General features: G+C 39.9%; 1 protein-coding gene across 1 annotated transcript in view; it reads left to right on the plus strand.

The window, feature by feature from the left end:
• zfhx3b (zinc finger homeobox 3b) overlaps positions 1-18,338 on the plus strand; it is a 344,746-nt gene that overhangs the window by 141,223 nt on the left and 185,185 nt on the right. The window contains exon 7 of the mRNA XM_042396488.1: positions 1,831-1,871. The gene's annotated coding sequence lies outside the window, so the exon portion shown is untranslated. The remainder of the gene's footprint in view (positions 1-1,830; positions 1,872-18,338) is intronic.

Consider the following 18,338-nt stretch of genomic DNA (forward strand, 5'->3'; position numbering starts at 1 on the left):
CATTACTCACCTAGCAGGCAGCGGTGTGTTAAGCACCCCTGCTACTGTGAAAAGGCATCAAAGGCAACAAAAAGACAGGTATGGTATGGAATGTGAATGTACACATGTCCATTTGTGTGGCTGTAAGACCCTCCTCAGTTGGTATAGAAAAACACTTACTGCTAATGTAAATAGCAAGGCAGCATAAATCAGGAGCCACGCGCAGCCCGGGAGAATATCGTGTAATAGTTATTGCGAAATGAAGTGGCATTGGGATCAATATCCCACTATATCTCACTCTGGCGTAATGGCGCAGAGGGAAGCTGGAGGCCAAGGGAGTTCGGTCCCTCCACCCCACCACGGGCCTATAAATCTGCCTGACCTGCAGCCTGCTTATTAAAGTGCATACACAATCGGCAGCAGCCATCCAAAAATACACGCTTACTTACTGACCTGGAGTCAGGGGAATAGATGCCTTTACCTTGTCTAAGGGCAGGGGTTAAAGGCTGATTGAGGCTATAGCATCATCTCATCGTACTGTACAGAGAAGCAGAAGTGTTGGTTTTAGCCCAGCATTAATAATACTAACATGAATGCCAGCACTGCAGGGAATACTGTAGATTAATTTCTGTCTGTTGTAGTAAATCCAGTATGTCGTGTGTTGGTTTTTATTCTATTAATTAATTCATTAATTTGTCTTTTTGTCTTTTATTCATAGTATCTTGAGGCACAACTTTTCTTCTGCCAGTCTCACACTGGCAGAAGAAAAGCTCCCTAAGCTGTGGCTTATTCACCAAAATTAAACTACTGTGTATTGTTCACTGACAAATCTGCAGTGCTCTCAGTAATTATTTCATAATAAATGAAAGGAGAAAGGAAATTATTTTCAAGGTTGTGATTTCAAGGTTAAGATTTTCTGTCTTGAAAATTGTCTTTTCAACTTCAAATCTAAATTTCATGACCACACAGCCACAACGGGTAGAGTTTGCTTTCGGTACAGCATGGCAATTAGTTTGGTATTGTGTGTGTGTGTTGTGTAACATATAACCTGTGTTTGTGTCAAAAGTACATGTGTCCTCCACACACTTACAAGCACAATAAGATAAACAGAATGAGAAAAGCATATAAACTCATATTACAACTGCAATGCGCGTAGTAGCAGTGGGGAAAGATCTGTTTTTGAAACAGTTTGTTTTTGAAAGGCCAGTGTATTTTAGTGTCTAGCAGTGGGCAGAACGATATATATTAGCCTGGTGAGAAGAGTCAGAGATTATTGTGTTTGCTTTTGTTACAGAGTCATTGTTTGAGGTGCAACGATTCTAATGATTGGAGAAGGAGGCCTAAGATTTGTGATGTGCTTTTTGTCTTTCTGCTGCTGTAAAATGTGTTTTGAATGACACGACAATGCAATGAATGTATAAAAGAGGAGTAGATTTTGATTTACCTAGAACTTTTTTTGTGTTGCTTTTATGTATTTCATGCATATTATGTCTGTGCACTGTCCTTTTCTTGCCCTCAGGTTGTAATATAACTTCATAACAAACAGCCTGTAGCCTGCAGACAGAAATGAGTGCAAAATAACAATATGATGATAATGGCTGTCTGTGATTTGGTAGATTATTCAGGTTTTATCCATTCATACATAAGATTATGTTGCAAGCTAAGTACAGCCTTGGGATAGATATTATTGGTCAGTAAGAAGGATGTTGGCAAAAGGTTATGAATTGGAATGGTAATAAACTAACATGAACAATGAGACCTGTGGTTCAGTTTGCTTTCTTAGAGACAATTGTTTGAAGGATATACGATTGAAGACTACAGACAATGATGCATTTCTCTCATGTTTTGCAGGACTAGGACTGTGAAGGAAGCTTTCCTCCGCTTCACAGTTGGTAAGTGTTTCCTTGAAACTTTTTTTTTCTTCTTTTAGTTCACCACATGTATGAGACTGTAGGGGAAAGGCTTTCTTTGAGGAAAGTTTTTATTTTATAGATTTAGTCTCGAAACAAACACTCGAGGAGTTGACTGTAGAAAAGAAGTATCAGATAAAGAGTTTAATTTATGAGTTTAATTTATGAGAGTAGGGTGTGCAGAGAGTCTTTACTGATATATCCATTACATCCACATACCCCATTATTTCCAAACCATATCTTATTTTTGTCAAAAAGGACCTTGTCAAGCTTCTTTTGGGTAGCATTGTTTGGAATGAACCCTGTCCTTACTCTGAATAGTTCAGTCTGAAACACATCATGTTTATCTTCAATTTTATTTTAGTGTCTCCTATTAATTCTAATGTGTTTGGGTAGGATGGATAAACTTGATGATGAATGAAAGTAAACAGAGTATGATTTCTTCATTTTTTATCTTAATTACATTTTTTTGTCAAACTGCAAGTGGTGAGTGAGTGCAAAAACTTTACAAAAGCTGAGTATCCAATTAATTTTTTTTATTATTATCAGAATTAACTCTGAAAACTGAAATGGTAAATACACAAATAATCATATGTTACACCCACTGCAAGTCACTAGCATAAGGAATAACAATCAAGTAGGTAAAGAGTAAACATTTTTTATTACAAATGTTGTGCTTGACAATTTAAATTCGCCCACATTAACCTTCTCACAGTTGACTTCCTAGCTATCACTAACAGGGCAGGGGCTGAGTTTCACTAAAGCACACCAGTACACACTGTTATCAATAAGTCTTGCACTTTAGGTGAGTGAACACATTCCAAATGTTACACACGTGATTAATTTCATGGCAAACAATTAACAACCATGTCACACCTTAAGCCTGCCCTGGCTGCCTGACTGGTATTCGACCTGAGTAAAGTTAGTGATTGGTGGGGGAATGGGAAGCAAGCAGATTGACAACAAAACAAAACAAAGAAACAAAAATAAAGAAAGAAAGAGAACTAGTCCGCCTCAAGGGCAATACCCATATCTTTTATATTACTTGCCAGGGCGGACTCTACAGAGAAAGAAACCCCCAAAAAAACAAACAGGCAAACAACGAAAATAGTCCCACGGCAAGAGCTGTTAATGGACCTCTGATGCTCTGCAGGGAAACAAATATTAACAATCTTAAAAACACTTTATTACACAAATATTAAGATACATACTGATTAAATGTTAAAAACTACATGACTAAACCTTAAAATGCCTGGTACATCGATCTATTTTCCTACCGACTATCAGCCGCCTTCAACCCAGAAGGGAAACAGGTCTGAAATACATGAAAACAATACATGTCACACACACTCAAACCTGACAGTATAAAACACTATACACAGAAAACAGCCTTAGGCCTACCACTTGTTCTTGCACTCGCGTCTTCCATGCACACGAGCATGGAATGAGGTGTGCACCTGCCTCACTCCACTGGCCTGAACCAACAGTCACAACCTGTGTTCCTCCTGCAGGTAGCCCTATATCTGCAAATCTCACTAATTGGTGCACCTCCCCTTTTTTGTACTCAGTGCCACCTGCCACACATATCATTTGTCCCAAGGTGGCTTATGTAAAACAGACAATCAAAAGGTCTGGATTTAGTTCTTTACCTAAATAAAAATAAACATAACAAGGAGAATATGCTAAACAGATTTTTTCAGATATGTGTGAATATATAAATTACCACATTGGATATTAGCATATTCATTCTTTCTCTTTCTCTTTAAACATAGTAGAAACATTACCTTAAGCATGACATGAAGTTGAAAAGTGATCACCAGTAGAATTAAAGGTGCAGAGTTTAGTGGCATCTAGTGGAATGGACTTGGCAGAAATGGAACATAATATTCATAAGTATGTTTTAACTAGTGTATAGTCACCTCAAAATGATGAATAGAATGAACCCTTTATATCTGCATAGGGAGCAGGTCCTCTTCTACAGTGCACGCCATGTTGCACCGCCATGTTTCTACAGTAGCCCAGAATGGACAAACCAAACACTGGCTCTAGAGAGGGCCTTTCATGTTTTTGGCAAGTTTCACAGCCACTGTAGGTTCTCCTGCATGTTTGGAAGGGAACGGGTGGGGTATTGAGTTGGTTGCAATCTGCACCCTCACTGCTAGGTGCCGCTAAATCCTACATACTGCACCTTTAAGTCCGAAGACTAAATACATGTTATAGCTTTTTACTGTGTGTTTAACTCTAAAAAAAATTGTAATATTGTAAATCTATTGCAATGTCATATTTTAACAATAAGTGTCTAAATCTAACAGTCATTTCACATATTATTATTGTCAGAAATACATAAACTCGGATGATGCTGTATTATCACTGAAGTATGCAATAGTCTAAATCTTAAGAAAATAAGACAACAAATTAAACAAGCAGCTTGTCCTCACAAGCTGTCATACTGCATGTGAAATGATGGTTGATTAAATTGTTACATCTTACTGAAGACTTTATTGACATCTTGGCTACATATTCAGCATTTTAAATTGTTTATGTCAGAGCTGTACTGGTTTTAAGGCGAGCTGATAATGATAAAAATAGTCGTTATTATGAAATAATTTTATGATTGTTTAATATAACTGACAACTCAAGTAATACTTCCTAATTAGCTGTCAGTATCATGTATTTATCAACACCAGTCAAATGCTGTTTTATTTTAATTACATAAACAATTCAAGTGTAATTTTATAGGTGTGAAGTACACTTACATTATTGCATGTACATAATCATTTGTGTGATTGCACACACACTTACACAGGCGCAGTGGTTCTTTAACAATATGTATACACTCATAAATCTGGACAACAATTGTGGAGTAATTCAGTTTCCATGTTTGGTGGTGGTCTTTAGTGCAGTTGATCTATCACATGCCTTCTCACATACAAACACACACAGTAGACACCTCTTCTTCAAACTGCCACTAGCCCTGACCTTGAACCTAGAAGGGTAAGCCAGTTCAGATGGCAAAGGTGAGGATGGTCTGATTGTGTAGATTAGAGCAGAGGCAGATTTTTGATGAGGATGCTGAGAGAATAGATGAGGGTTGCAATTTGCTAGGGCCAGGCCAGACTACGCTACAAAGCTGTTGATACCACAGGTGATACTCTTAACAAGATCTGATGTGTGGAAATCACATGTAAATGTGCAGCACAGACTGACCTTTGCCCTTTTTGTGTGAGGATCTGTGACCAGTAGCTGACCTGTTATCCTCCCCTAAATGGTTTGACAATAGAGAGATGTATTGATCTGGTCAGTCTTCTGGCAAAAGGGTCAAGAGCTTGACACCAGCCTGCTTTGTGTCTGCAGGTAGAGTGGCGTTACCGATACTGGGGGGCTCCCTTTTTTCTTACCACCACCTGTATACATATGTTCAGCAACAAGTCCAAATTAAATGAAAAGATATACCGTTAGTAAATGGCTTTTAGAATAACACAGAGGTGTTTTCTGATCTGATGCCCCAATGACACAACAATATCATTTTTAGCATAGACTGTAAAAAATAATGGACATAGCCACTGTCACGTCACCCATTGGTTTGTGGATTCCCATTTTGAAGCCTTGAATTTGCATTTTGACCGTTGCCATCTTGGATTTTTGGAGTCAGAAGTGACCATATTTGGAGGAGAGGGTGGAGCTGACCTTAACGCCAGCCTCTAGCTTGGTTAGCACAGTGCATTTACAGTCTATGGTTAACTGTGATAATGCTAATGCTAATTTTTGGAAGCAAAAAAACATTAAAACAAAATGTACATACTGGAAAAAACTGAACATCCGACTCCTGGTCTTTTAGTACAACCAGATGCTGAACAAGACTTTTTTAGGTGACCAAAATGTTACAATTAACTTTCATGAACTGAAAACACACTGAAACGGCGATGGCTACGGCTAATCCTATACTCTGTGTATCTGAGGTTATGCCATGATTACATTACCTAACCAATGTTGTCACCATGGTAGCAACTTGCCTGTGATGGCACCCACCTGTCACTCAAAACAGCCACACCCTTAATTATCCATAACTTTAAGCCTTAATGAAATTTAAACGGGTGAATTATATAGAAATTCACCCCCCATACAGTTGTCATGAAAGGGGAAATTAGCTACATAGACCAAAACCACCATACCAGACATGGTCTATGAGGATTGACTCGCTTTTGGAGCCAGCCTCGAGTGGCCATTCAAGGAACTGCAGTTTTTGGCACTTTTGTATTGGCTTCATTTTTCAACCCAGTAGGTTGCCGCTTGATTTTTAGTGCCTTCCAAAACTGCTACCTGTGGTTTGGCTCAAAATTACTACTTCCTTAAGAATAGGGGACCTTTGTTGTCATGTTTACAATAATAACCATGTGATTAAGGTCAGGGAACAACTGTGGTCACAGTTAAAAGAAACAAACATTGACTGTCGATTGGAAACATGAACTTCAGCGTTAAAGTCCAATGTTTTGTTGACCTCCATATCTGGACTTAATCGCCCTATAATATCTAATATATAACTGTATCACCCGACTTCCTTCTTTGCTCCTGACGGACAAGAGTCATAATTATTACAGATGGGCTAAACATATGTCGTTTTGGGGCACTCGTTGAAGTGACCGATTCTGTTGTTTTTCTTGGGAGGACAGTCTCGTACTAGGCTACGGTATGTGTGGATCAGGCTTCTATTTCAATTCCTGGGCTTCATACGTCTGTTCCTACATCACTTGCCTTACCACGTTAATTGGGATTACAATGAGGCTATGTGTAAAACATTGAAAAAAAATAACACATTAGAAGTTGTATGACAGGCTCAGGAAATAGCTTCTTTTTCTCTTTAAGACAGCACAAATTGCTTAAAGTAATGCTTTGGTAACCTACACCATAACCCCCAGCCCCCCCCCTAAAAAAAATAACACATGTCTGCAAACTCCCTCTCAGAGCCCCCAGCTTTCCCCACTGCTCCTGGGCGGCTGCTCTCCTCTGGGTGAGCCCAAAGAGGGCTGGCCAGCTCCCACATCTGGCCAGACAGAAGAACAGAGAAAACACTAGGAAATTCTCTTGCCGACCACTAGTTCTCTCTCTTGCATACTGAAACCCTCCCTCTCTCTCTCTGTCTCTCTCTCTCTCCTCCTCTCTCGGATTCTTTTGGAGTGACCGGTGATAGAGCAACATCTGGAAGGAGCAGCAGTTTTTTTTCCTTGTGTTTTTTTGGGGAGATCTAGGCCCCCGATAATCCGTCTCCCTCCTCATTAAAGGAGCTGAATAAACACAGGCCTCTTCCAGTTGTTCCTATGAATTTCCTCACCAGGCGTCAGGAGACCCAAGCAGGGGCTACTGGATCAAAGCTGCCGGCAGCCCCATGTGTGCAGAGAGTGAGAGTGCGTTCCGGGGTTGGGCCCATTGCCTTTCTCCCTGGGAGCCTCAGAGGCTCCTAGGTCACACAGCCTGTCAGCTCTCTGGCCCAAACTCAGTAGAGGAGGAGGAGGAAAAGGAAAGGAAAGGAAAAGATAGGAAAGGAAACAGTCAGAAGAAAAATTGACCAAGATATCCACAGATAGATGATGACAAGACAGAACATGAGAGGACAGGAGAAATGTGGATGGATGCAGGCTTGCTGGTACATGAAAGAGAGCTGTGAAGTTTTAGAGGGTCTTTTGGTCTCTTTGATTTGAATGACCTGACACACAACTCTTTTTTGGTGTAGTCGTTTAGGGGGAAACTCTTTTGTTCCTTTTTTTCCCACACAGATCTTTTACATTTCATATTACTAACAACTGAAATAAGCATTTATAACTCTGTATGTTAGACAGTGGGACTGCAGTGAATGAATTCTAATGCAGAAAATTGCGCAAACCAAAATTTATTTCAGCACCTGTGTAAAAGTCTAGTCACATATACTACAACATTAGGAACAAAATAAACACATTGTCCTAGTTTGTGTGTGTGCCACTATAATGCGCTGACCCTGGTGTGACATTAATTTTCTAATTCCCTGCACTTCCTGGCAATCAACTTAGAGGGGCAGTGGTTCGCCGGAAAAGTTTGCAGTGGAGGCAATTAAAGGCAGAAATCTAAGCAGTAGCAAGCAACCACAGCAGCAGCAAAATCAACGGAGGCAGAAGAGGCTGATGCCTCACACTGTAATTGTTACTCACTTACTCAGAAAGATGATAAAATTTATCAAATTGCATCCCCTACACACACACACACACTCACACACACACACAAAATCACCAAATACAATGGTCAATGTAATTAACTTACCTGGCTACTAGCTGCATGATGGGTGCAGATGTGCTTGGAAATGACCATAGTGTTTGTGTAAATGTGCACTGTGTGTGTGTGGGGTGTGTGTGTATGTGTGTGTGTGTGTGTGTGCATGTGTACAAATGGCCCTGTGGTCGTCATCAGGCTCCCATCAGCCCCTCCATTAGTTACTGAGCTGTGGGTCCGTGCTGGAGCCTACCTGCCCTGAATACAGATGAGGAGAAGAGAGTATGGGCAGCAAGCACAATGAAGACAAACACACATGCACACACACACTCACAAATGATAGCATTAACATATTATCTACTTTGACATACAGTGACATATTTTGACACACACTCATAATCAAAGTAATTGCATTTTACACACCTAAGTGACTGAGATGTTGCATCATATGCACAGAATAATAGCAAAATCATTAAAAAAAGATTTCTGTATATTTCCTCTGGCTGATAAAAGCATACATGTCTGATTACTGCCTATCACTGGACACGCTGGTGGAGAGCACTTCATCTGGTGGTGGCAGATCATAGCTTACACATTCTGAAATAACGTCACACACAGCAGAGTACACACACTGGCAGCCCAGCACAAAAGCAAATATGGTCGCATACTTCTCTTCTCCTTCTGGAGCCGCAGACTATCGTGCTCGTGACAGGAAATCTGCAGGCAGTCATTACACCGAGCCAAGCAAACACGCAGCCACCGTGCTCACTGATAATGTTTTCACATGTGCCGCTGCTATGTTGAAGGCATAGGCACACGTGTGTATGTTGTGTATACACACATAAACACAGCATAAAAATGTAATGATAAAATTTGTATGGCAGAATATGCATGTTAAGGGATTGTTTAAAATAAAAACATGTCAACAGTAGGGTTTTCTTACTTTCTAATTCAAATATTCTTTATGGTTTCTTGCTGAAAAAATATAACAGATAATCTTGGTTTTATATTAATCACTCAATATTTCAAAATTGTACTTATTTGTATCTCTAAACCATAGCAATTTTTAAAGAAAATGACCTTAAGTTTGATAAAATATGAAAACAGAGAGGATGATAATGTCTTTCAGACATTTTCTCCCATGAAGATAGGATGGAGGAAGAATGTGAGGCGTTACAAACCTCATCAGTAACGTTGCTCATGTTCAAAGGCATGACAGTAAAAAGCAAGAAGTGTGTGTCCAGGTTGAGTTCAAGGCTGAAGACCAGGGCACTGCCTTGGAGTTCAAGTAGGAGCTATAAGGCACGAGGGCTGGGGGAAGGGGAGAGGGTGTGTGATAGCTTCTGTGTGTCCCTCCGGCAGTGCAATGGGACCCTTGGGAGACCTGGGTCAGGAGGCCTCCCTCCAACCCCCCCGCATTACTGTGCCATTTTAAGCCACCCAGCATCTATTTCCTCCAATAAAAACTAATAACCTTTTCTGTCGGAAATCACGGCAGCTCTTGAGTGCTGGAGCAGAGGCCTGGCTGGATGGCCTGTAATTGCGGTCCAGAAGTCCCCCTTTAGTTTATTTTTTGCAGTGTTTTGGATTTGATTTTTTTTCCCCAGTCCTCTTGGTCCTCTGCGCTTTGCGGCTGATTGCCTGCGCAGCTTGCCCCACACTCAGTAATCAGACAGGAGCTGGAGAGGGGGCAAAACAGCAACTCAAGGACCTTTTATAATTGGGAGGGATTTGGAGGGCAGTTGGACTTTACATTTGGTGTCAGAATAGGTTGTGATGGTGACCGTGCTGGTTAAATAACAGTGGTGGCAAAGCCTCCGTTGCAGTCAAGTAGTTCATTGTGAGGCAGCTATGAATAGTCTGCATGCATGTCTGCTCTGCTACTGTCCATTTGTCGTTGGGAGTGTTGTGGCGTAATTTTGGAAACCAGGTAAAACCAATCATTCACTGCACTATTAAGAAGAGATTCCTAGATGTCTACACTCATTTTCACCTGGGCTTGACTGCTATTCCAGCATATTCCTATATGTTATATCATGCTGATAATCTGCCTTTTCATAGAATAAGGAAATAGTTTATTTTATATGTTTATAGTTATTTGCAGTGATTTTTGCTTGTTTAGGGTCTCTGTTATGGAGGAAATTGAGATGAATACATTTTTAGATGCAGCAATTTTTCTGTATATCATAGAATATATATGTAATACAGAGTTGTAAATGTTTCTTCTCACTGTGACATTTTGTAATTTCATGTAATTTTCTGAATTACAATTGCTTTGAAAGACGGTTTGTAGCAAACCCTCAATCCAGGAAATAATCTGTAATAACAAATTACTACTTTAGAAGGTAAACACATATATTATTGTCACAAACCTCTTAAACTACCAAAATTCGCCTTTACAGCGTGTGGCAATTATATCTGGATCTAAATACATCCTTTAGTGTCACACTGTATCTTCTTAATAATAACTAATAACTTTATTTACAGAGCGCCTTTAAAAAACAAAGTGTAAGTGCTTTACAATAAAAACAAATAATACAAGTAAATAAGATCCAAAACATAAGATATGAACAAAATAAAATAATTTAAACACTTAGAACAAATACTATTAGTTAAGAAAAAGCCATAAGATAACAGTGAGTCTTAAGAAGAGATTTAAAAGAGGATCCTGAGTTTGCCTGTCTGAGATCTCCAGGCAGGAATGTCCACAGCTGAGGGGCCTGAACAGCGAAGACCCGGTCATCTTTAGTGACAAGTCAAGAATTTGGAATCATTAGTAGGGCCATTCTGGAGGATCTCAAGCAGCAATCAGGCTCATAGGGAGTTAGCAGATCACAGATATAGTTAGAAGCCTGACCATTCAAGGCTGTAAAAACAAGCAGTAAAATCTTAAAATCAATTCCAAAACTCACGGGTAACCAGTGAGGGGCAGCAAGGATTGGTGTAATGTGGTCGCTCTTAACTGGAGATCGTCAGCCAGTCATGTGTTTATGTGAAATCTGCTGCCGTTGTGGCTAAATTGTAGAATAATTTGGCACACCCAACAGTTCTAGCAAGTTAGCTCTGGGCTAACAGCAGGATTGGTCCAAGAATGAGGTAAATTCAGATTCAGCTCTGGTCAGGATGCCCTGGGGCTTAGAGCCCAGCTTGTCCAGGACTACAAAAGGTCCAGAGTGTAGCCCTAAGCAAACTGCATAGTGAAAAGAACTGTAGTTATATGATTGTCCATCTGTCTTGGGATAATTATAGTCTGGTTAATCCAAATTAACTGTTTGAATTAACCAATTAAGGGTTGCGTCTACTTTCTGTGTAAATACATACATGCAGTTGTTTGAGTTTTATTCATCACATCATACATTTTTTTTTACATTTACAGTGTACACTATCCAAAATAAAGTCCCCTTTCTTCTTCTCCTTTCTCCCTCCTCTTTTTAGTCTTCACAGTATATCTCAGATGAGGGAAATATGAAGTCAATATCAATCTGCCAGCCCTCCTCTGCAGATGTACAACCCAGCAGTAATTGACTATTTGCTAAAATTACATCATATATTTCTCTGTAATATTTGCGGAAATTATTTAAATGAAACATATTCCAGTACAGAGAAGAGGTCTGTGAGAAAGGGCTGGGGATTTGGGGGGCAAAAGAGAGCAAAATCGTGGGGTCATATGAGTAGAAACAAACTCTGGGGTCTCATAAATTGGCCAGTTTTTAATTGCGTGAGGAGAAGGGTGTGCTTGGGGAGACACTGCTGGATACTAATTGAAGAGAGCTGTAAGCACCCTTAGGGTCACAGTCTCTGCCTTTGGGTCCCTCCATGCACTGCACAGACATACAGAAAGCATGCCCCCATGACCCTCCACCCCCCCCCTGCCACAGAGAGCCACTGCTGCCCCCCCGGGGCATAGAGGACACAGCCTAGCCTTGCTTTCTGACAGTACAAACAAATATCTGTGGTCCCTACGAACAGACATTCCCTTTTCCACAATGCACAGCATTGGGTGGGCATGTCTTCTAAATGCAGGAGGGTGTGTGTGGGTTTTTATGTAGTGGGCTGTGCTGCTGTTTTGTGTTCCTGTGGCTGTCTAATTCTTTAATCCTGAAAGGTATTTCTGAGTATTAAGAAACAGGACACACACATTGCTGATCAGGTGAATCAGTATAATCAGAGCCTTCATCCTGTTGCACATTTCTATGGAAACATCCAATAATGTAAAAATATATTGATGTTTCCAATTTATGTAAAAGCCTGCAGCCAAAGTTTCTGAAAATCTCAAAGTATTTTTCAGTTGCTGTAAATCAGCATCATCTTCTTTACATTTCAATGTACTACATTCTTGATCAGTTATTAGTATATTGTGGGCATACCTCACTCTTGGCCTGTAAGAGAAATCTTCAAAGGCGTTATGATATTGATTCCATACAACACAAGTATAATAATCACATATTTTTATCACATGCATTCTTTGTAGCCGATTTATATTTACATTAATGTGTTTATTTTGGCTTCCTTGACCCTTGAAACATCTTTATTTTGCGCAAGATAACCTAATTGTGTTGCACAATTCTTTTTAAATTAAATCTTCAAAAGGTAAAAGTAACCTAATTTTCCAGTGTTCAGTAGATTGTATGACATTTGCTGCTCTTACACCAGTAATTATATATATATGTGTGTGTGAACTCTTCATGCTTCTGGATAAAAACCATATAGTTTAGGTGATACAACAAACCTTGATATTTCTCAACAGGTATATCATGTTGTGTTAGAATATAAGTGTGATGCTTGCATGGTTATCTGTACTGTGCACTATATGTCTAATGGTGACACATGGACAGATTAGGTCAGATGTGTTACTTGACGTCTCAGTTTAGGTCATGTCACTTTCAAGGCAATGAACTTGACTTGAAATTTAGGGAAATTCAATCGGTGCGTAATACCCCATAATGAGCAGATCAATAATAATTATGGAGCCTTCATGTCTAACAAAAGATAGCATTGTGTGCATACCATACTACTGCTTGTGGCCTGTGTAAAGGAAGAGAAGCACAGTTATTTCCATGAATGTGCTTATGAATTCCTGTTTGTGTGTGTTTGGTGGAGAGACATGACAATGTTATCATTTTCAGTACATTCATTTTTTACTTTTTTTTAGCCACCCGACAGAGTGGGTAGCTTTTGGTCTGTTCTGGCCTTGGTGGTTGTGGTTGGTTGTCCCACAGAATATAAATGAAGATATTGAGGAGGTGAAGGCACCACAAAAGATGCTAAAGTGAGAGAGAGTGGCGAGTGCTGTAAAATGATTTTGCCGTCAATTCTCAAATTAAATTTATCCACCACCAAAATAAGAAGAGAAGTTAGACCCACAAATAACAAGACATCTGCACACTGAAAATTACCTCACAAGTAGCAGCTATTCATTTCTCAAATTGCATTAAGTGTACAGTGTTGTAATAAGGCCTTGGTTGAGTTTCGTTGATCATCAAGTGCTTGTAATCACACACTGTATGTCAGAGGCTCAGAGTTAAGTGTTGGAGCATGACTGTTACAGTGAAAATAATCTGTGTCTGACCAGAGGCCTGTCATTGTACCCTCTGAGTCAGAGGCCTGTGTCTGTTTGCATGTACAGAATGCATCAAGTTGTGTGTATGTATGTTTGTTCATGTTGTTTATTATATCAAACTATTTCTCACCACCTGCAACCGAAAACATTGCAGGCTTTCACAAAGGCTTATTTGGAAAATATGTTTCTGCTTTTGACTACTGCACAGTGCATACTTATAATACTTTCATTCTTCCTGCCTTACTCAATATTTCAGGGGCTTGGGAAGCATTTCTCGACAAAGAAACATTGGCAATGATTTGCATGTTAGGTTTTCCAGACAACTAAAAGTTGTAAGACATTGGCATCAGTTTGCTCATAAAACCAGACAGGTATAACACTATAAACAAATCAGTATAAATCTAAAAAATCACTAATATCGTAAAGCATGACCGGTATTAAGGAGTCAAAGCAAGCACAGGAATACATATTCAAGCTTAGATATGTGCATTCTTAGGTTATACAATGGTTGAGACAGAAAAGAACTACTTTTTTTTTATCATTATAAAGAATAAAATTAAGTGGACTCATTTTGTTTCAATATAAAGGGCTTTTATGTTTGTCTTTTGAAACCTTTACACAACCTAGTTTAGTGCCAAAACCTAGACTATGATAGATACTGTCACATGTGATGAAGCCAAGCCAAGAGCTGATATTGCCTGATAAATTAACCTTTTCCGCTTGCCTTTTTTTCCCCTGTGCTCTTTCTATGTGTTTCTGTTTCTGTGTTTCAGAGTATTACTGTATATTTGTGTGCACACTTCCTTAATTGCATTAAGAGGATGACGCACTTTCTTACTCTGTTTAAGCTCACTTTAATTGCCTCTGAATGGTGCGCTTGGGAAGCAGGGACTGACGGCACAATGTGGACAAGCAATTAGCTATCTTTCATAAGACGCTCCAGGGAAAAAGAGAAGGCTCCAATTCATAAAGGAATTTCACACACAAGGCAACAAATGCTATTTTGTGTCACTGCTGTGGTGGCATCTTGATGGAATGGCATTTCATTCATTAAAGAATCAGACATTCGGGGAAAGCAAGACAGAGAGATCCAGTCAAAGAGAAAGAAGAGGGACTGTGATAAAAGCCAAAAAAAAAAAAAAAAGCTTAGTGGTAGCAGGAGACACTGAGATATAGGTGAGGTGCAAGTAAAAAATGAGAAGAGAAAGACAAAAAGAGTTAGTGGGATAGGAGAAGGGGTGAGGAAAGAGTGATCGAGGTAGATCACAGTAGAGACACACTATAGGTGCCCTGGTGAATTCTCACTTCAGTTTGGGAAGAGGGCTCCAGTGATGGCACAATGACAGTATGGCTCCAGAAACCAGCAGGCCTGCACTGTAGTTTGAAATTACAGACACACTTTGCATATTCCATCCATTTTGACATATCAATTGGAATAAGTGTGAAGTACCAAATGTGTTTAAAGCAGAGAAGGTAAAACACATTCAGGATGCTGCCAGAAGAAAAAACATTGCAAATGCTCCTTCATTTTGTTCCACAAGAAATTAAATCAAAGGAGAAATAATGTGACCCCTTTGTCTTTTTTACTACATAAACTTTTCACATGTCTTCACTGATCATTATTATGGGTCTGGGGTCCATAAAATGTTTATACCTTATAAATATTAATTTCTTTATATCATTTTTAGGTATGTCTGATGTAGGCTGACAATAATAACGTAAGTAGCTCTTAAAACATGATATTAGTTTATGATCCTTTATCTAGATTGGGACAGGTCGCACATGCATTTTTCATGTGTATAAAGTGTAAGGCATTAAGTAAATGACGTCATGCATTAGGTTAATGGCATTGTTGCGACATGTATCAGAAGCTTTTAATACCGTACAATGCAATAGGTAGCTCAAACAGCACCACTGGTGCTCGCCATCTCCTCCAGCAGCCCCTCCTTTTCCTTCTGCCTCTCCTTGTACTCATTTTTCTATGCTTTTTCCCTCCTTTTTCATTTTTCTATTCCCCCCCCACCCCCCCACCCCAACACACACACACACCAACACCCCTTCCCCCATCTTGGACAACCTCTCTCTGTCTCTCTCTTGCTGTCTCTCCCATTCTTCCTCTCTCTCTCTCATCCCAACTCCATTCTCCTTATCCCTCCCTCCACTCTTCTTCATTTAATAGTGGACCTCAGAGTGGTTGCCATGTCGACCAGCCGGCATATTACTATGGCAACCAGTCTGAGCGAGACGAGGCTGCTGATTAGGGAGAGATGTCTAGTGTAGCCTGGCCAGCGGAGGGTGGGGAGGAAAAGGGGGAAATGGTGTTGGGGTGCTAGAGGGAGGTTGTATATTATAACATTGTGTGTGTGTGTGTGTGTGTGTGTGTGTGTGTGTGTGTGTGCACGCGCTTGTGTGTTGTACATGTGCGCATCTCAAAAAAGAATTTGTCGAGGCTGGTCACTTCTGTAATAGTAAGCCAAAGGACATTTTAGATTTCAGATCACATTGCTACCTGCAGCCATGTACTGTCTAGATGTGTCTGACAGTCTTTTGCTTTCTTTAAAAGAAATAAGAATCTCTTAATCTCTCACTGTACTAACCTTCATCACATAGGCTTTTTATGTAGTGTCTGATTCTCATAGCTGGAGCACACCTATGGACATTTTTAAGGAGATTAATGATGAAAAGAAGTACATTTCCATGTCTAAGTTTTCCCTCAAAGTCAATGTGCTGAGTTACTTTGTTTTGGCGGTAAAGGCAAACCTGAACTTGGCTGAACATGATATTATACATTGCATGGTACTTAATGTATTTGGGCAGAATCATATCTAGTGTTATGACATGTGAGGGATGGAGCAGGCAGAGCTTTTAAAAAGCTGCACCCTCCTCCAAGAACACTAATGAACGCTGTAGAGGATGCCTCAGACCTCCCAGATCCATCAGAGAAACTAATTACAAGATCCAATTAAAGAGAGAGAGGGAGAAGAAGGGGAAGAGAGAAAGAGAGACAGAGAGAAGAGATGGGGTTGGTGGTGGTGGTGGTGGTGGCGGTGGGGGGGGGTGGTCTCCCTTTACCATTGACCCAGCCAGGCCGTCAGCTCATTCAAGACAGTAATTATAGCTTATTTATTATTCATCCTTGAGCTAAATAAGAGCGTGACATTTCAATAACAATAATAAGGGCAGAAAAAAGGCAGCACAAACTACAGACTTACTAATTGCAGTGCTCAGAGATTAAACGACTGGAAAAATGTTGTTATTTACTTATTCATAACATCTAGACCAGCCACAAGAGCATAGCAATGCACACAGCAAATGAGTCTAAGGGGCTCTCTCATGAGATCTCCCTGGTGGACATAATCCTCGACAAAACCAGGATGCCATTCTTTTCCTTAACAAGTGTTTTTGGGAGTCTGTAGCACTGGACAGGGACTTAATGACTTTCTCTCACTGTTTTTATTGTGACCATGTCTCATCAGAGTGAGCTGCGCAAACTGGTGTGAGGTCTTAAATTTTCAATAGATTTGTAAATCGTTGGAGTTAAGTTCTCAATACTCAATCAAATAGTTTATTGAGGCAATAATTCACAAAACATGTTCAAGATTACATTTATATCATAATATGGTGATTTTCAGTTTATCCAGCCTGCATAAGCCCAATGCTCCCAGTCATCTCATCCTCCTTTTCTTTCCATACAGCCATCTTCCCACCTCTCCTTCCCCTAAGCTGAACTCTGAGGCACCTCATTAAGACTGCCAGCTCTTGGCCTCATTGGTTGTGGCAGAGGTGAAGAATATCACATAATCATAAAGTGGAGATGGCATTACACTCATCACAAATTATAGATGACTTTTACTGTGTGGTGGCAGGCCTGGCAGACTAGTGCTTTACTTAAGTGACTGTTACAGGGGTCTGCGGTCCCCCTCCTACCTTCTGAAACAGTCACAAGCCTTCCAATTGGAAGCACCATTTATTTAGACTGTCTCTATTGAAATTGTGCATTTTTGTATTATATCACACAATGTTGAATATTTTCTTTTTTTCTGGAAACTGCCCCCTCCTTGTGTTACCTTACAGAAGCTTAGCCAGATCAGACAGCAGCTATTACGTTACCACTGAGACATATACGAGCCATGAGTAGAGCACTTCCTGATCATTACACATGGATGTTGGTATATTGAAATAAAGTCTAGTGAGGATTGATCAGGCTTAAGCCAGTGAAAGTCCATAAACAAAACCCATTACAGTTGTAATTGATTGGTTGTTGTATATCTATATCTACCACTGAATGCATTTAATTTAACAGAGAAGACTTTGTTGTCTTCTGTCATATACCTGCCAGACACTAAGAATAACTGTTTTTGATCATGCAAGTCTAATGTCGGGCCTCATGACTCTTCCATTATGGCACTGAGCTGAAACAAAAAAACTGGAAGAAAAAAAATAAAGACTCACAGCAATCGTGATTTGCCTTTGATTTTATCCATTTGCATTCATGTGTTCTTCCAAGCCACTCAACTCCTTTCCACCACTGACAGAGTAATGTATCTTACTGATGTTATTACATAACACGACAAAGATCAGGTCTTATCTCACTGAATATGCTGCTCAACTCCTTGTAGACCCACCTCTTCCGAGTGTACTTACTCACCTAA

The sequence above is a fragment of the Thunnus maccoyii genome, chromosome 1, assembly GCF_910596095.1.
Source record: "Thunnus maccoyii chromosome 1, fThuMac1.1, whole genome shotgun sequence".
Lineage (NCBI taxonomy): Eukaryota > Metazoa > Chordata > Actinopteri > Scombriformes > Scombridae > Thunnus > Thunnus maccoyii.